Below are 20,741 nucleotides of genomic sequence, written 5' to 3' on the forward strand. Positions count from 1 at the left end.
TTGCCGAACTCCTTTCTCAATTTTGAACCAATCAGTGGTTCTGTGCCCAGTTCTCACTGTTGCTTCTTGACCCGCATATAGGTTTCTCAAGAGACAAATAAGATGGTCTGATACTCCCATCTCTTTAAGAACTTGCCACAATTTGTTGTGATCCACACAATCAAAGGCTTTAGCATAGTCAGTGAAGCAGAAGTAGATGTTTTTCTGGAACTCACTAGCTTTCTCCATGATCCAGCATATGTTGGCAATTTGAACTCTAGTTCCTCTCCCTCTTCAAAATCTTGCCTGTACTTCTGGTAGTTCTCGGTCCACATGGAGCCTAGCTTGGTCTGCTGGAGCCTAGCTTGTAGGATTTTGAGCATCACTTTGCTAGCATGTGAAATGAGTACAATGGTGCGGTAGTTTGAACATTCTTTGGCACTGCCCTTCTTTGGGATGGGAATGTAAACTGACTTTTTCTAATTCTGTGGCCACTGCTGAGTTTTCCAAATTTGCTGGCATATTGAGTGTAGTACTTTTACTGCATCATCTTTTCAGATTTTGAATATCTCAGCTGGAATACTGCCACCTCCACAAGCTTTGTTGTTGCTCAGACTTCCTAAGGCCCATTTGACTTCACAGTCCAGGATGTCTGGCTCGAGGTCAGTGACCACTCCATCGTGGTTATCAGGGATGTTAAGCTCTTTCTTGTATAGTTCCTCTGTGTAATCTTGCCACCTCTTCTAAATCTCTTCTGCCTCTGTTAGGTCCCTGTCATTTTGGTCCTTTATCATGCCCATCTTTGCATGAAATTTTCCCCTTATATCTCCTATTTTCTTGAAGAGATCTCTTGTCCTCCCTATTCTGTTGTTTTCTTCTATTTCTTTGCACTGTTCATTTAAGAAGGCATTCTTATCTCTTCTAGCTATTCTCTGGAATTCTGCATTCAATTGGGTGTATCTTTCTCTTTCTTCCTTGCCTTTTGCTTCCCTTCTTTCCTCAGCTACTTGTAAAGCTTCCTCAAACAGCCATTTTGCTTTCTTGCATTTCTTTTTCTTTGGGATGGTTTTTGTTGCTACTTCTTGTACAATGTTGTGAACCTCCGTCCATAGTTCTTCAGGCACTCTGTCTATCAGATCTAATTCCTTAAATCTATTTGTCAGCTCTACTGTATTTTCATCAGGGATATGATTTAGGTCATACCTGAGTGGCCTAGTGCTTTTGCCTACTTTCTTCAATTTAAGCCTAAATTTTGCAACAAGAAGCTATATCTGATGGTCATCTGAACTAAATTCACCCATTCCTGACCATTTTAGTTCATTGATCCTAAGATGTCGATTTGCACCCTTGTCATCTTTTGTTTGACCACATCCAGCTTGCCTTGATTCATGGATCTTACATTCCAGGTTCCTATGGAGTATAGATCTTTACAGCATCGGTCTCTCCTTTCACCACCAGATACATCTGCAACTGAGTGTCCTTTCGGCTTTGACCCGGTCGCTTCATTCTTTCTGGTGCTACTAGTACTAGTCCTCCGTGCACTAAGCATGACTATATTTGGCTCTGACTGAATATCAGTTTATGAAGGGGTGTGTGTGATGAGGATCAAGAAGATGAGGTGGGGGATATGAGTTAAATTAAACCCAGATCCCCTTAGGCCTGATCCAAATCAGTTTCCTGAGCCTGTTTTTAACAGGGAGACTAAAAGGTCAGCTATGGGGCTTCTGCGTCCCATCTAGTTTCTTCTTGAGCTTCTTGGGACAAAGCATGGTCATGAGTAAGAAATACCTCCACCACCTAGGCAGCTACCATGTGCTTCAGAGGTCTATAGTCCTTAAGAGCTCAGACTACATAAAGCCAAATGGCCTCTACTTTGCCTCCTCAAAGTGAGAGGGTCCTCTCCCTGTTACGAAGAAGGGAGATTTCATAAACAGCTTGGCTTAATGGGGCTTCTGTCAGAACCAGGTTGCTCACAGCACAAATGTCTCTCCTGTTCGACAGCCTCATCTGTCAAAAGCACCTTCCTTCCTTCCTTCCTTCCTTCCTTCCTTCCTTCCTTCCTTCCTTCCTTCCTTCCTATTGGGCACTAGTGGTCTTTTCCCTTTTTTATAAAAGATCTAGCAGGCATTCAGAAGAGACTTTTATTCTGCCATTGCCTGCCCTATTCATGGAATCTTACAGGTGATCAAGGTGCGGACACCTTTTGCTTGGAACCCACCCATGTTTTCCCAAGAATTCTTCTTTCCACTGGCGAGCTGTTAAGGAGAAAAAGAGGGAAAGGGTGCATAATGCCTTTTGACTGGCTGTGCTAGTAAACCTCCATCAGGATAGATCCATAACGTCCACAAAGTGATGTATTTTAAGATCAAACTGCATGTTACATTGAGTAATCTTTCTGTTTTGCTCCAGAATGTGTGTGTTTGGCCCTGTTTCAGTTTGGAGTCAATTGTGTACCAGGAGAGCATTAAACTGCCCACCAATAGTTTTTTTCTGAAATACTCCACCCATGGGGAAGTTAAAAGTAAGCCTGTATTGAGGCTTTCTCACCACCCCCTTTTTAAATCCATCCTACACAGAGGGGGAACTTGGGGTGAAAATTGAGGGTTTGATGCTGTCCCTCCTGCTTTGTGCTGACCCTGATTCAAATTGGGGCTGCATGCACTTATTCTGACATAAAAAGAAAGAAAGAAGAACAAGAAAAAAATATTATCCTCAGACGCATGCTATGTAATTACTTAAGGTGTGGTTTGATGCTCAAATAGGTCACTTTTTCATGCAGCTTAATTGGCTAAGATGCACATGAGACTTCGGGATACATTTAAGGTGGGGTATAAATGTAATGTGATAGAAAAATAAGAAAGGTGAGATATAAATGTTATAAAAACATTGCATTTTTTAAATAAAATAAAGATGAATCTTGAGTCAGAAATTGTCATCGTGAAGCTGCACAGAAAGTGAGAGTTGGGGGCAAAGGCGAACTCACATTATTGTTTTAGGTTCCTTGCAAAGGGCAGCAGCTGGAATGGTTTGTTTCAAGGGTTTTAAGGGCTCTGTTAAGGACTGAACAGATCTGGCCTTGTAGCAGAGACAGGCGGGTCCCGCTGGAAGCACCTGCCTTATATGTCTTTGTCTGTTATAACGTCTTACGGGCAAAAGCAGAGCGTGTGATCTCATTGTACTTCAAAATTTTCCAGCCTCTCTGCTACCCCTCTTAGAGGGAGATGGAGACTGGTAATAAGATCAAGTCGTGCATTTTTACTTCCATGTACTCAGGCTGAAAGTGACATGGAACTGCCATTTTTGACAGCAGTCATGCATATCCTATAACATCGAGTTTCGCCCTTACTTCAGCTGAAGTCAATAGAGTTTACACATTTTATTTTTGGCCTGTGCCTTCGTCACTCCAGCGGGACTATGATGTGTCAAACTTTCTTGTTACCAACACCTTTAGCCCTGTTAGACAACATTTCCTCCAAGGGTTTTTTTAGGCAGTGGGACAAACTGCAGGGCACAATTTGAAGCTCTTGGGTCCACTTTCCAAAGATAGGGCCAACTGCAACAGGGGTGGGGATCCAATACTGAAAACACCGGCATGTTTTAGTTTGAAGCTCTTACTGCCCATACTCTTAGGGAAAATATGCCAAGCTTCTAGAACAGGGGAGGAAACCTGTACAAAACCCAGGAAACAGCCAGATGATTGGTGGTTGGGAAAGGGGGGCAGGGCTAAGGAAAAGGGCATGACCATCCGGGAACCCCAAAGAGCCAGACTGGGACCCCAAGTGGGCCCCAGAGCTGCCTCCTGGGTCTGCAGTTCTACACCCCTGAATCACAGCATCTTCTGTGTGAATGCCACATCTCTCTGGGGTGGTGGGCAAGCCTAGCGAAGTTACTTGAATAGTTTCTAGGGAAGAGCTATAAATAAGGAAGGAAGGAAGGAAGGAAGGAAGGAAGGAGGGAGGGAGGGAGGGAGGGAGGGAGGGAGGGAGGGAAGGAAGGAAGGAAGGAAGGAAGGAAGGAAGGAAGGAAGGAAGGAAGGAAGGAACGAAGGAAGGGTCACATAGGGGCAGTGTAAAATGTAATCTGAATTTATGTGTCATTTCGGATTTTCATGTTTAATCAAGTGTACTCCATTTGCAACCTGCCCAGCACAACACAGATCATGACCTGCATTCCACTGCCAACTGAGCAATGAAAGAAATGCCGGGTTTTGTGGTATGACCAGGGTTGGCAAAAACATATACATGTGTGTGAAATTGTTGGTTATCTGAAGAGTACAATTAGGGCCACTATCTCATGGGTTATGCGCTTGCAAGAGGAAGCCATTGACCTGTGCAGAGTCCATGCATTCAGGGCCTTCCTGGGCTGGAGCAAGAGGTGTGGTGGAAGCCATGTTTGCCTCACCATTCTTTGTGATGGATGAGCTTTTTTGTCCTTCTGGCATTGGCACTTCAGAGTGGGAGGGAAGGAGGCTGGAAGAGGCGCAGGACAGCTCATACATTGCTCTCTTTTCCTTCCTGACCACCAGAATGCCCTCTTCCCCCACTCCCCAAGGCCGATTTCCCCATCTCAGAGGCCAGTGGTGCAGTCCCTTCCATGCTGGCTCCACGGGATCAGGAGAGGAGAGTCAGATCTCTGGCACTCTCCGACCTTGAAAGGATGCAGCCCTCCTTTCCCATGGCCCCTCAAACCTTGCCTGGGGGCCACAGGATTGCTCCCTGTGAGGATAGCTCATGAGTTAAGCTGACCTTGGTAAAACACACTGGCTCTGCCATATTTTGCAAAAGGCAGAACAGAAACCAAACAATGTGGAAAGGTCCTAGCTTGCAAAAGAGTCCTGGGTAAATTGAAAGCATTTTTATCTGGACTATCGTAACACACTCTCTGTGGGGCTTTGTGTTGAAAACAGTCCAGAGACTTCAATTAATTCAAAATAGGGCCACAAGGCTATTAACAGGGACTAGCTCATGAGAACATATTATGCCAGTCCTTTCAGCTGCACTGGTTGCCCACTGAAGTATGGGCCAAATTCAAAGGACTAGTGCTAATGTTAAAAGCCCTAAATGGCTTGCAGTCAGGTTATCTAAAGGAGCTTCTCATCCAGCATGTACCTACCCTGTCCCTAAAGTTATCTTCTGAGGGCCTTCTCAGGGAGCTGCCTCCAAGCAAATAAATAGGGTGGCTACCAGGAGAAGGGCCTTTTCAGTTGTGGCAACCCGATTATGGAATCAACTCCCCAAAGAGGCACTCAAGGCCAAACTGGACAGCCAACTGAGTGGGATGGTGTAAACTGGTGTCCTGCAACAGCAGCGGGTTGGGCCTGATGGTCTTCATGGCCCCTTCCAACTCTACTATTCTATGATCCTATGATTGTGGTTACTGAGGATCTATTGTCATCATTTCATTATTGCATTATTGTTTTCTCATGTATTATATATAGTCTTTATTCTTGTCCTATGTCCTTTTAAATGTGAGAACTGCCCAGAGTACCTTCTGGGCTACTAACCAGAATAGAAATAAAATAAGCAAACAATATATCTTGTGATTGACCATTGTTACCCATCCCAGATTCCCTGTCAAATGCTGAACAGCACAGCCTTGCATGTGCTTACAGCTATGCTGGCTGGGGCATGCAGAGAGTTATGGGACTTTTTTCCTCCCTGAACATGTGTAGGATTGCCCCCTAAATGGTTTGCTTCTGCCACTGGGGGAGACAGGATGCTGGGCTGCAGACCAACAGGGCCATCACAGCTCCTTTGTTCATGGCCACCCTTTACTCGGCTTCAGTTTCTTCCCCAGAGTTGCTGCCTTGTTCCCGAGGGAGATGGGAGGGGACAGTCAATTGTGGGGGATGATGAGCCGGTCGCACCGAGTCTCCCCATTGATTTCCTATTATGAAGTTCAGTAAGAAAAATGACATTATCTCGTTACGGAACCAGCACTCTGATTTGTCGCATTCCATTTGTGTCCTGGCTGGAATAGGAATTGATTTTGCAGACTCCAGTGCCGTATTACTCACTGGCTGGGCGAGAGGCAGCGAGGGAGGGGAGGAGATGGAAAGGGTCAGCACAGGCTAACTGGTCTCGCTTCCAGGTAATGGAGACCCAGAGTGACCCCCGGCAAAACTTCAGCTCCATGTGCTGGAAACATGAGCCTAGACGTGAGATCTCCTCAGGCTCTCTGCTGCAGAAGGGGCAGGAGTCTAAATGGAGAGTGAAAGAACTTCAGGGGGGTCATGTTTACAACAAGAGGTCTAGGCTAATCTGGAAGGAGATGCAGGCTGCAAAGCACTGGTTATGCTTTAGAAGTATTGCCTGGGTGTTGATACTTCAGAAGAAAGGCAGAGAATTGATCAGACCTGAATTAAACTATTTCCTACCCCAAGCAGTAGGGGTGGCCACCAATCTGAACTGTTTTACAAGAGGATTGGACAAATTCATGGAGGACAGAGATGCAAGAGAGGCCCATGCGGGCTAGTGCCTTGACTCTTTCAACTGGAGTCCTGAATCTCAGGGAAGCCACCTGCCCCACCAGTCTGCCATGCATGGGCACTTGCTAAAATAGATTCAAGGGTGCTGATTATTTCTCTCGTATCCAGTCCCCCTAGATAAGCTAAACTTTTGCCATCAAGGTGGTTCACTTGGAACAACAGAAACTTGAAATAATAAAGATGAGCATGGGAAAACAGGAAAGGTGCAATCTAAGTGGAATGCTCAATTCTTGGAACCCTCCAATCTTGGAGAATTATGGCCATCCTATGCAGGGTGAGAGAGTCTGGAGACACTCATCTCCTCCCTGCAGAACACAGCAAGTCAGCAAGAGTTCCCATATGGAGAGCTGCATATGGAGAGGGGAGGTGACTGGACCCCTTCCAGGATACATTCGATCCTAGTGGCCCCAGCCTCCTTCCCTCCCCACTTCCCCAGAGGGCCCCCTAGCCCCTTCTCTGAGGTCACTCCTATGACCTCAGAGAAGCTGTCCGTGTGGTTCTTTCTGTGTCAGCTGCAGCAGTGGGGAGCGAGGAATCTGAGCACCTTAGGATTGCTCTCCAAGCATTAAAAATTGAAAAAGCTGAATTCAGAAGATGGTGTCCTCTAAGTTCATGCTTCCTTCCAAATTGGTGAAAGTATCTTCCAAATGGGGTTGCAACGAAGCTCCATGGAATCCATCCTTGTTATTCCCAGATTTCTTCTCATGCTTTGCCCAGTTTTAGGAAGTGCACGAACCAAAAGGAAATCCAGGAATGATTGTGGAGTCCCAGCTACGCAGTCAGCAATGTTCTCTCAGGTCACTTGCACCAGAAAGAAAGGCTCCACATCACGTGCTTGGAAGAAGAATGCTGCTTGTGCAGCAGTTGTGTGGTACTCAGTTCCTGGCAAGTGCTGTGCAAACCCCTTATACATGCATCAAGAAGCACACTCACAGCCACACTTGGAATTGCATGCTTGGTGCAAAGAAGGGGGTCTACTAGTATTACCAAGAGTTTGTGGATTTGATCTCGGCTCAGCCCACTTCCTGGGCATGTCCAAGTACAGGAAAGGAGTCTGGTGAGCACAAGAGATCTTGTATAATAGGACAGCATACAAAAACTTTAAATAAATAAATAAATAAATAAATAAATAAATAAATAAATAAATAAATAAATAAGAGAGAGCTGAATTCCAGATAGATCTTTGCACCCCTGCTCGGAAGTAAGTTCTCTGTCCCAGCTTCAACTTACACCTTTTACCATCATTGTAGAATAAATACCCGGGGAGTTTAGCCCAGTGCACCAAGGCATCTTCTGTTTTCCTTGCAGGAGTAAGAGCATGTCCTTTACAGGTAGGTTTTTCTCATGGTTTTTCTTTGCCTTTCTATGTGACCATTTATAGAACCACAAGGAGATGCTGCGATATAGCACAATTGCTGAAATATGCAGCCTTGTTGGAACGCAATAGCTTGAAGACAACTGATTACCCCATTCCAAAGAACAGTGAGCAGATGACTACAAACCATGAAAGCAACCCAGAAAGACAATCTTATATAATGTTTGCATAAGCTTCCATGAGAATCATGAGCGCACAATAAATGGCTCCTGTGGGGAACCACTAAGACAGCACGGGAAATTTCTCAAGGTTCTTCTTTGAAAAGCAGACACCAGTTCTCCCTCCCAACCCCTGTGAAATACTTTTTACTATTCTGAATCCTTTCTCCCTTTGGGGTTGATGAAATGCCATCCATTTCTGTAAGTACTATGGGCCATTTTGCAGACTTCTAGGTACCAAAGTGGTCTTACAGCAAGCAAGACTGTTGGTCTGTCTAGCTCAGCAGCTCTGCCCCAGTGACTATGAGCAGCTCGCCAGTGATCCAGGCTGGATTCTTTTCCAGCTGGACTAGACTGGACTGGACTACTGTAATGCACTCTATGTGGGGCTGCCCTTGAAGATGGTCCAGATTCTTCAACTGGTTCAGAATAGAGCTGCCAGGTTGTTATCAGGGACCAGCAGGTATGAACACATAACGCTGGTCCTTTTCCACCTACACTGGCTACTAGTTGAAGTCCAGACCCAATTTAAGGTGATGGTGATGACCTATAAATCCCTAAACAGCTTAGGGCTTGATTACCTGAAGGAGCATCTCATTCCATATGTGCCTGCCCACCCCTTAAGATCTGGGGCAGACGCCCTTCTCCAGGTCCCCCCCCCCACCCGAAGGAGATTAGGAGGGTGACTATTCGGAGAAGGGCCTTCTCTGTGGTGGCACCCCAATTGTGGAATTCGCTCCCCAGAGAGGTTCACCTGGTGCCATCACTTTATTCATTTTGGCACCAGGCTAAAACCTTTTTATTTTCCCAATGTTTTAAGATCTGATTGATTTAATTGGGGTTTTATTGTCAGTTGAATTTTTTAGGACGCTGTTTTATTTTATATTGTTGTATTGTTAAACCATCCTGAGACTTTGGTAAGGGACAGTCTAGAAAAGTTTTGAATGAATGAATGAATGAATGAGCAAGCCCTATGTGGCAATGGGGGTAACTGAACCAAGGGCCATCTGCATGGAACTAGCTGCTCTCCCCCTGAGCAATGGTCCATCTCCTCTGAAAGATCTCCATGCTTTGCTTCCTTTTCTCCAACTGTTATATCAACCTCCTGCAATCTAGTACACTCCAGGTGTTTTGGACTCTAATTTCCAGGATTTCCCCCCTTTTGTCATGTGGCCTGGGAATAATGGGATATGAACCCTAAAATTCTGGAGGAGAAGGCTGTATTGCACATTCAGGACACCCTCCAAGGCAGTCAGGGCCAATTTTCTCTTGAAGATCTGGATATTTGAAGACAGGTCTGGACAAAATCCAAACCTGTCTCAGCAACTCTGGGGTCTCTGCAGCAACCTCCTCAAAACAACAATGCTGAACTGCTCCCTTGAAACGAGGCACTACAAGGGCACTGCTAACATTTTCTGGAAGAGTGGTCTGTTTTCCAGTTGCGATATAAATAGTGACTTGAGAATAGCCAGGAATGTTTTCACAACGCAATTGCTCTAGGTTGTCACAGGGCCCTGCAGGTTGCTCCAAACCATCTATAATGCAAACCGATCGGGTCTGCTAGTCCTTACAGCTCTTCTTCCATCCTTAATCCTCTGCTGGACAAACAACATCATCAGAGGAAAAAAGTATCCAAGGCAGCGAGAGGCCACATGGGAGCTAGCTGTGTTCCCAGCCTGGTCTGTTGCTTGTTTGGCTGGCTGGCTGGGGGGGGGGGGGGCATGTGCCAAATCTATGTGTGTCTTCGTTAACTGCTGCCATGGGTACAGAACCCAGAAAACCCATGTAGGGTGTCATTGTGCACCGAATAGAATTGCAAGGGGGCAAAAGGCCGTCCAGAACAGCAGCCCTTGCTGTGAGGGTAACATCGCCAGGGAAATTCATGAATTCAGGGATAATATAGCCATGACAGCAGCTTCTAATGCTGTTCCAGCCATTCGTTCATCTTAGAGGAATCTAGAACCCTTTAGTACCAGGGCAGGGAACCTTTTTTCAGTCTTTGGGCCACATTCCAATCTGGAAAAGGTCTCAAGAGCTACAGTCGATCTATGGGCAGAGCCAAAGACAAAGTGGGTGGAGTGACAATGTGAGTCTCGTCTGTTTCAAGTCTACTCAGAAGTAAGGGAGGGAGGCATCCATCCCTCCTCCCAAGTAAGCAGACATGAATCGCTCAGCAGCACTTTCAGACAGCACCCAAAATAACAATCCAGGGCTCGTCTGCTCAGAAGCAAGCATGAGCAGCATGCCTACGAACATGGAAGCAGGGACAGCCCCTGCATGTTTACTCACAAGCAGTGCAGGGCTATACAAGACAGGGCTCAAAAGTAAGCAAAGCTTGAAGTACAGTGATACCTTGGTTCATGAACTTAATTCGTTCTAGGACTCTGCGTGCAACCCTTGTTGTTGTTAGTTGCGAAGTCATGTCCGACCCATTGCGACCCCATGGACAACATTCCTCCAGGCCTTCCTGTCCTCCACCATCCCCCAGAGTCCACTCAAGCTCACACTGACTGCTTCAGTGACTCCATCTAGCCACCTCATTCTCAGCCGTCCCCTTCTCCTTTTGCCATCTATTGTTCCCAGCATTAGGCTCTTCTCCAGGGAGTCCTTCCTTCTCATTAGGTGGCCAAAGTATTTGAGTTTCATCTTCAGGATCTGGCCTTCTAAAGAGCAGTCAGGATTGATCTCCTCTAGGACTGACCGGTTTGATCGCCTTGTGGTCCAAGGGACTTGCAGGAGTCTCCTCCAGCACCACGATTCAAAGGCCTCAATTCTTCAGCACTCAGCCTTCCTTATGGTCCAACATTCACAGCCATACATTGCAACTGGGAAAACCATAGCGTTGACTATACGCACTTTTGTTGGCAGGGTGATGACTCTGCTTTTTAGTATGCTGTCTAGATTTGCCATAGCTTTCCTCCCCAGGAGCAAGCGTCTTTTAATTTCTTGGCTGCAGTCCCCATCTGCGGTGATCTTGGAGCCCAGGAAAATAAAATCTGTCACTACCTCCATTACTTCCACATCTATTTGCCAGGAACTGAGAGGACCAGATGCCATGATCTTAGTTTTCTTAATGTTGAGTTTCAAGACAACTTTTGCACTCTCTTCCTTCACCTGCATCAAGAGGCTCTTTAGTTCCTCTTCACTTTCTGCCATGAGAGTGGTATCATGTGCATATCTGAGGTTGTTGATATTTCTCCCAGCAATCTTAATTCCAACTGGTGATTCATCTAGCCCCACCTTTCTCATGATGTGCTCTGCAGATAAGTTACATAGGCAGGGTGACAGTACACAGCCTTGCCGAACTCCTTTCTCAATTTTGAACCAATCAGTGGTTCCGTGTCCAGTTCTCACTGTTGCTTCTTGACCCGCATACAGGTTTCTCAAGAGACAAATAAGATGGTCAGGTACTCCCATCTCTTTAACAACTTGCCACAATTTGTTGTGGTCCACACAATCAAAACCGCTTGCAACCCTAATTGGTTGCAAACCAAGTCAAATTTCTCCATAAGGTTCAATGTACATAAGGTTAATCTGTTCTGAACCATAACTTTATGTTATATATAAAGGATGGCATATAAAAGTTTTAAATCATGGGTCCTCAAACTACGGCCCGTGGAACGGATCCGGCCCGCCATGGCCATCCATCCAGCCCACGCCACTGTCCCCGCCTGCACGTGTGCTTGCTGTGCGGGCAAGGAGGTGGTGCTTGCTCGCTTGGAGATGGCCTCCGAGTGAGCAAGCCGCCGCCGCCTGCCTTCCATATGTGCACACTCGCCGCGGCCTCGCAGCATGGGGAGTGGGGGAGGTGATGGCTCGCTCGATCGGAGATGGTCTCTGAGCAAGCAAGCCACCGCCGCACGCGCCCAATGGCACCTCACCAGCCCACGCCCCCAGGCACCCCCACCTCACTGGCCCACAATGTAGCTGCTGCCTTTCAACTGGCCCCCTACCGAAAAAGTTTGAGGACCCCTGTTTTAAATAAATAAACACGCAATATTTTTTTAAAAGCACAAAAATATAAGCCACGTCCCTGGGCTGCAGGCCAAGCCACGGCCACCTTGCCAAGCCCGGGGGCAGACTGGCCGAAGCAGAGCAGGAGCAGGGCTGCAGGTCCTGCACCTCTGCCACGGCCTTCTCAGGGCAAGGTGCCACTGCCAAGCAGCCACCATGTTTCTTCCCGCTGCTGCAGGGAGAGGCAGGAGGTGCCCCACTCTGGCGGCTGTGGCCCTGTCCCTCGCCTCCCTTCGGCTCGGCCTGAGGAAAGCAGCCCTTACCTCCCTCCTCCCAGCTTTCTCCCGGCCGGGGCAGCCGCCCTGCGCCTGCCTCCCAGGCCTCCCACTCCCACTCCCCCTCTCAGGGCCAGGCAAGTGCCTGCGAGGGGGCCTTCCTCCAGCTTGGAAGCAGGGCGGTGGCGAGGAGCCAGGAAGGCCCCAACCAAGGAGAGCACGCCCTCATGGCTCCCCCTCATGGTGGGTGGGGAGAAGGTTATTGTTTGGAGTGTTCCTGCAGGGAAGATGGCCCCAATTGCGGTCGTCACCCAATGCAGAGTTTGCGAACAGAGGCAAACTTTTGCCAAAACTTCTGTTCCTGACCCATTTTGGTCGTGAATTGAGGTGTTCGTGAACCGAGGTACCACTGTACTTCCTTTCCAGCTCCTACATCTCTGCAGTGAAAAAAATCTTATTTTCATTATTATCTGATTGGAGATAAGAATGTTTTCCTGCCAGGAGAGGGCAGCAGGGTCTGGGGAAGAGGTTGGCAGGTTAGGTGAGGAAAGCCCTGTCAAAGAAATTTAGTCAAAGGGTAAGCTTTGAGCTCAAACAGATCAGCAAACACTACATTATGGAATATACACAAGTTTAGACTATTTCCACTATGGGCCCTGCTCCTCCAGTAGAGTTCTGTCTCTTGGATCTAGAGGAACAAACTGATTTTGTGTGTTCCTCAGGAAAGTTTGAGTCAGTCCTAAGAAGACCATCAACCAACCAGTTCTTCTCACAGATTGGTCTACACAGCCAAGTACAAGGAAGGAATGTGTGCAATAGAATGAATGTGCCTGAAGAGGAATCACTTCAATGACACAAGCAACTGAATGAAATCACATTTTACATAGAGAAGATGAGAAGATGCCAACTGGACACAGGGGGGATGTTCTTATGGGTTCTGAGCATAAACAAGCTCATTCAACACCTTCTAGAAGGAAATGCAGTTGAGGCATAACCTATCCAGTCTCCCTTCTAACTGAAGCAGTTCAAGATTTCATCTATTTCTATCCCAAGGAGGTTTGGGAAATTGTTCTCTCCTTTCACTTTATCCTCAAGTCAGCCGTGTGAGGTAGGTTAAGCTAAGATGGTGGTTGGCTCTTTAGTTGGGCAATCATCTCAAAACGCAGATGCTGGGAGGAGCAGGAAAATGTTGGAGAGACCCATCTGCCATGCTGCCTGCCCTGCACCCCTAAGCTAGCCTGATGCCTTCAAGTGCAGTGGAGGGTGGTGTCCCATGGCCAGCGTGAAGGAAGATTCCAGGTCCTATTCAATCACCTTTTGTAAATGGAATGGGAGGGCAGCAACTGGTTCTTTGCCTCAGGTGGCAGAAGATCTTGGACCAGCCTTGGACTCCAGTGAGTTTCCTGGTAGTGGGGGTGGGTGGGGGGTCTTTAGCAAGTTCTATTCCATTATCCACACCACACAGACTAACGAAAGGGAGTCTGAAATTAAGAACATTGGCCTTCCCCAGCATAATGCCTTCCAAATGTTTTGGATGGGACTATGACTTCCAACATTTTTGACCAATGGCCGTTCCAGCTGGGGCTGATGGGAGCTTAAGGCCCATATGGAGAACACGAAGTCGGGGAAGACTACTAAACATATAAAAAGAGTGCCCTCCCTAACTGTGACATGACACCAGAACAGAAGCAAACATCTGGCCTTCACAAATATTTTCCAACTCACTCCTGACTACCAAGAGCCCTTTTGTTCCCACAGCCATCTCAGGGAGATTCTCCCAGCATTGCATTGTGTCATAGTTCTAACCCATTTCTTAATGAGCGAACTAAATGTGCTAATGACTGTGCGGTGTTTTGATGAGAGGGTAGAATGGAATGCTTCTCCCCACTGAGTGCTAAGGTTGGGTCTTGCAGGGCTGAGTTGGGCTGCCCTGGCCTGGCATTCAAGGCTGAGGAACAGCAGTGCAGGCCTGTAAAACTGAATCAAGCCAAGTCATACTTTGGGGGGTTTTCAGCACCAAGGACAGTACCACACTCTCAGCCAAGTATATATTTTATATATTATTTATTATCAATAATAAATATTCACACATTCAACTGATTTGCATAGTGCAGAAATCAGAATTACTGTGGTGTAGAATTTAAAGTTATTTATTTATCTGAATACAGACAGCTCTTACTGCTAATATTTTTTGCAGCAGGCAGTTGGATTGCAAGTCCCAAAGGATAGGAGATGTAAGAGCTGGTAAAATGAGAGTAAAAATAGGGTAAATGAAGCAGGATGGAAAAATAGAAAAATCTTAGATATGTCTAAGTAGCAAACTCAGTTCAGTTACTTGTAACAGCTTTCTGGACAAACCTTTAAAGTTCTGTTCTTCTTCCTGAAGAAGAGTTCTGTGGATCAAAAAAGCTTGCATACTCTTGCTCTACCTTTATAGGTTAAAAAAGGTTATTTTTCCCTGTTTTGTATCTCTTACAAATAATTTGTTCAGTCATATCTGGAATGGCAGAAAACCGCCATCTAAGGCTCAGAACTCAGGAGAGCTTCAGCTGTCTCTCAGCTGTTTGGGGAGGCAGTGAATGAAGCCAAAGCTTGTCTAAGTGGGATGCAGAGGAAGGCATGCTTTGGGTAAAGACCCTGCGGATGCAGGGTCAGGGTCCTCTTTCATCATAAGAGTCCAGGTCAGTTTCAGAGAAGCTCTGACAGAAGACCATGATCCAGTGATGGATTGAGCCAAAGGCGAAGGGGGCCAACACAAAGGCAAAAGAGGTGAGGATCACAGTACTAAACATACCAGGATGTTGTTGCTTGAAGGATTTCCTGCCAGTGGCTAAGCCTTAAATGAGGCTTTTTTTCCTGAAAGAATGAGGGAAAACACTGCACAAAAGCCAGGACAACACTAAAAGATGGGTGATTGGGAGAAAGAGGGTGGGATTGGGGAATGGGAACCCTAGAAGCTATATTTGCACCACCGGGAATTTGGTTCCTGTGCCTGAGATTCCCCTTTCCTTTTCCAGGATGTGGCTGTAAGCACTGACAGGAGGTGAGGCAACCTTTCCTAGCCTCACCCCCGCCCCAGTCACTGCAGTAAGAAGATGCATAATTACATAATAATGCATAATAATTGCATAATGATACAATACTTCCCTTTAATGTCAGAAAGAGCTGGCATAGCAGACTAAGACTTGACACAACCTTCCAGATAAAAAGAAGTTCCATGGAAGGGCTGAATCTCTCCCTCCCTCCCTCCCTCCATATCTCTCTTTCTCACACACACACACACACACACACACACACACACACACAAATGTTCATGCAGAAACTGTGTACTAGTTATAGGAAGAGCACCTCCATCCCAAAGATTTTAGGTCCATGTACACAAAATCAACAATTCAGTGCAGGAGAAACAACATAAAATGTAAATCAGGACAGGAAAGAAGAGAAGTGAAGAAAAGAGAAGGAAGAGCAAGAGAAAAGCACCCCTTTTCAATATAAATTAAAATGTATGTGCCTGGATGAATTCAGTAATTTCAACCTGGTACTGAAAAGAATACCATGATGGTACTTGGAGTACCTGCTGCCAAAGGAGAGATTTTGAAGTCTGAGTTCCACCACAAAGAAGGCCTTGGCTTGGCAGCTGATAAATGAAACTATTATTACAGAATTAAGATGGAGTGGTGCAGCTGTTGGGAGCTAGCTGAGCCAAACAGGAAGCCCAGTTATAGCCGTTCCTGTCCAAGTACACCCAAGGTCCAGCCTGGGTGGACAGGGGAAGTGCAAAGCCGAGATTATTTCCCTGTTCCCACCTGCAGTTTGCTTTGTTCATCAGGTAGAGCAGCTCCACAAGGACCTTGGATTGTTAGACCCTGGAGCTCCTGCCTGTGTGAATCTCCAGCAGAAATGGCCACCCATGAAGATCCTACATGTGCACGAACTGAGTCGCTACCAAGTAATACTAAATGCACTGACACACACATGTTATTTGGAAGGCATCTGAACAATCTTCCTCCAGGATTCATGTGGTTTCCTGCACAGAATTCCTGACCACTTAGATCTCGAGAAGGTCACAGAGAATAACACTCCTAAGTGGCCAGGGGTCAGCAAAAATCATGAGAAGCAAATGGCTCTCTGGGCGCAGTCCTTATGGTAGTAGGAGAAAAGGATCATTTCCCTGGTCCATCTACTCAAATTCTTTCCTTCTGACCCAGGGCAGCCTCTGGTCAAAGAGGATGTGCAGGCTTTTGAAGACGGCAAAAACCTGTTTTACCTGTTTGACTATTTGTCTGACCCTGCACAGAGGGTCAGAGAAACTAAGCATTTGTATTTGGGTCTCCATTTTACCATCTTTGTGGGCGGGGGGAACAGTCCATATCTGCCTCTGACTGATAAACTGGATCCAGTTCCCTGAGAATGGAAAACAGCCACTGAGATCAGGCAAACCAGGCTAATTATGCAAAATGAGATATAAATTTAGTGAAGGTAAGCACTGCTTTTCTCTTTATTTTGGGAGAATTCTCATTATTTTTAATTTGCCATCAGGGCCTATGCAGATGACAGAGTGTGTGACCCTTGGATTCCTGAAGAGAGGTGCAGAGGAGAGGTGTGAAACGTTAATTCAAACAGTGCAGGGCTTAGAAACTGAGTACCGTGTGCCTTTTCTCCTTGGAAGCGAGACCCTTCATTTGCAGAGTTGGGGAAACAGAAGCAAATTGCCGCAAGTGAAGTCAGAGAGGGAGCATGAAAAACGGGGAATAAGATGCAAAGGAAGGAAGGAAAGAAGGAGGAGATGAAGAATTCATAAACTTTTCTGGCAAGAGGTTCAGAGGTGCCCCCTCCTTTTTCTTCTTTTGTTTCATGACATATAAAGACTGTCAAAATAAGTAATTAACAGCAGGGGAAAGGAGAGATTTTTCGTTGCATGCCTGTAATTGCTGAAGAAAAAAATAACACTCTCCTGTCATTGTGAGGACCCAGGCATGGGGGGTGGGGGGGTGACAGGGGTTTTTTTTGTTTTGCTATAAGCAGCTCTGGAAAATGCCTAATTGCCAAAGCAGATGAAGGTTATCTGAAGGTCACCACGGAATCCCTGCTCTCTGCAGCACTTTGTCAAGAAGAAGAATGTATTTCTCTTCCCAACCCCAATGTCCTCCCCACAACGCTGCCTTGCATTAATTTATACCTTCTGGCATCCTTTAAATGTGACCAGAAAGGGAAAAAGAGGCACAGAAAATAAAGGGTGCTGTGGTGGCGGGGCGGTAATTGGATCCAGGCTCGGCCCACTGCCCATCCAGCCTGGACCTTCCGGCCTCGGCAGGGGCTGTAGCTCAGTGGGAGAGCCCTGATCGGCTTGCAGCACAGTGCGGGCTCAGTGCAGAGCATCTCCCGCAAGGGCAAGGAAAGGCAGCTGCCCAAAGCCCTGGGGAGCTGCCACCACCAGTCGGGGTCCACAGTCCTGGGCTGGATGGACCAAGGTCCAGTTTGGTCTGAGGCTGCTTCCTATGAAGCCTGGTGTCATTTGCTCCAGAGCCAGGTGGCCTTGAGTCCGCCAGGATGGACCACAGCCTCCATCAGCCCCAGCCAGCAAGCCCATGGGAATTGCCATCCAAACCACTTGGAGGGCAACAGAGTGCCTAGCCCTGATCCATTCCTACCAGCAGGGTCAAACTATTACTGGGAGGGGACAGTACAAACTCCCCAGCCAAACACATACCACCTCATATTTGTTGTTCACTGGCCAGAGGGCATCAGCTGTTGTATTATGGTAGAGAAAGTAATTAACTAAATAAATAAATTCAGCACCGTGGTCTCTGTATGTGCATATGAGCTAGACATTTACTCACATATACATTTGGGCTTGGAGGTCCTCCCAGTAAAATCCCTGGCATCTGTGGTTATGATGGCAGGGCAGGAAAAGAAGTAGAGGTGATCTTCACCTCCACATCCTCCTATCTCTTGCATTTTCACTGTGCCACCTTCCTGTTAAAGATGCTTTGGGGGCAGAGGGAGGAGGCTGGTTCACTCATATCTCAGCCTCTCCAATCTCCTTCCCTCCTGGTCCTTCAGAGCTCCCACACCCAATTTTCCCCCTCTCTGGGGTGGAGTGTCTGCCATCAGACAGTGCTGTCCACACCAGCTGTGAGGCACAAGGGGTCTGGGGTCAGGTCTCTGCAAAGTCAAAGCGCCAACTCTCACCTTGGAGCACCGGTGCATGCAATCCCACGGTCCCTGTGATGCTTGCCCAAGGATCATTAATTGCTGGTGGAGTGTCCACCTTCCACTGGAGGACTGAGACCCACTGGGTTGGAGCTTCACCTACAATAGGCTGTAATAATAGCACTGCCAGCTGACAGAGTGGCAGGGAGTCCAGAATTGCATCCAGACACTTGAATGCTTATGCCAATGGTGGGTCCTTTGCCTGAAAGGGTTGGAAACCACTGATATGCAGCAAAGGTGGGCAGAAGGAAGAATACCTGATGGCTTGAACTTCCCCTGACATCATGGCCTATGGTCAGGAATGCTCGGAGTTGATATTCCAATCTGGAGATTCACCAGTTTCCAAGGCAGCCAGCAAAAAGTCCTGCCTTTGGTGGCAATCTACAGAATGGGAGGGAGGACAATTCCCCACACTGATAGGACATGGTAGAGTGGCACTGGGCTCCCACTGTCCAATCAGGACACTGGGTGGGAGGGCCTTGGCATGATTCACGCCCCCACTCTTCCTGTCCAAGGCAGCCTGCACGCCTTCCATCTGGAGAATCAGTGATGATTAGAACTCCTTACTCCAGCCTTGGATCACGTATTTGCAGGCTGGGCATTTTGTTGCAAGGAGACAGCAGGCTGTAGTTTGACTGCCTTTCTCCGTAACCCAACCATGATCTCAGATATCCAAAATCAATCCCGGGAGGGAAGGCTTATCTGCCTGGGACTTCAAAGGGAGGAAGAACAACAGCATGGAGAACACAAATGAATGCCTTTTTTTCCAACTCTTGCAAGGTTTTCTTGCCCAAAGTGCAGAAACAGCTCAAGTTGCCTCGGTATCATAAAAATGAAATCAGCTCTGAGATAGCTTTGTATCCCTGACGGGCAGCTCGTGAGCTCCCTAACAATTCCACCCAAACAGCCGCGGCTGTGTAAAAGAATAAAGCACGCCAATGCATCCGCATCTTAATTCTGCAAATGACACGGCAACTAATACACCAGGATAAGGGAGATTTACCGGATTGTTATTTCACCCAGGAAGTTTATCCCAGCCAGCCAGATCTGCTTGAAACTGACTTGCTCCTACAAGTGTCCTGACTGGACTGCACGTAGCAATTAGATGCAGTCATTTGTCGGTTCCATTAAGGGCAGACGGCTCTTTAAAAGAATGCCAGCAAAAAGAGATTCAAATTCCGTATACTGGATGTTAGGGTGTATTTTACCTAAATTCGTCTAATTTGCATGCACACACGCGCACACCGGCAATGAGATTGGCAATGAGAATCAGAATCATGCATGTCAAGAGCTGCTGCCCGTGTGCTTTTGAGTGTCTCCTTGAGAAATCTCATGGGGATGTTTGGCCTACAACTCCCATCATCCCCAGCCAGCATGGAAGAAGGCTCAACCAGGTAGAGAAAAGCTAGCTTAAGACCTAGAATTATTTTAGGTTTCTTGCTTGCTTGCTTGCTTGCTTGCTTTAAAGGGGAACAGAATTTGGATCTACTACATAGATGCCTATAAGTTAGGGTGACATGGCACCCCTGGTTGGAGCAGGACAGCATGAGAAGTTCCAGCCACTACAGTGATGGACCACAGCACATGGACTGAGCATATACTTTGCCTGCAGAAGCTCCATGGTTCCGTCCCTGACATTTCCAGCTAAAAGCACCAAGAATCTGGCAACAGAAAAGCCTTTTCTCTGCCCGGGACACTGGGGACACTGAGGACTGACTACCATTTAGGGTATATCAGCCTTCCCCCAGCTGGTACCCTCCAGAAGCAGCAATCAGGAATCCTGCAAGCAGGGCAGGCTTCAGGTTTTGGAGGACTCTTCGGTAAGACATGCTCCGGCAGTAAGTCCACCATCTCCCCACATTGTCACCAACTGCTCTTGGTCTTCATCCTACTCCTTGGTTGCTTGACAGTCAGGACACTAGTAAGCAAAGAGGCCAGGACATCTCCTGCTCCTACTCTCCACCATCATTGTCTGGGTCAGAGTGGAAAGCAGAAGAACAAGCCAGTTCTCAATATCTGATAGTACCTCAATACCTGATGGAAGGCCTCTCCCGACCTCAATCTACCCCAACCCTACAACCTGCACCTGAGCCCTCCTATGATTGCCACCTCCAAGGGAAGCCTCCAAAAAAGGCAGCAAGGAAAAGGACCTTTTCTGCAGTGGTCCCCCAACTATGAGGCCTGCCTGGCACCAGCACTGTCTTCTTTTGACATCAGGCTAAAACTGATGTCAACAGCTGACTGTGGCTCAGATCATGAGCCTCTTGTTGCACAATTTAGGCTTAATTTGAAGAAAGTAG

This window comes from Varanus komodoensis, unplaced genomic scaffold (genome assembly GCF_004798865.1).
Source record: "Varanus komodoensis strain SLA01 unplaced genomic scaffold, ASM479886v1 scaffold41, whole genome shotgun sequence".
NCBI classification, from domain to species: domain Eukaryota; kingdom Metazoa; phylum Chordata; class Lepidosauria; order Squamata; family Varanidae; genus Varanus; species Varanus komodoensis.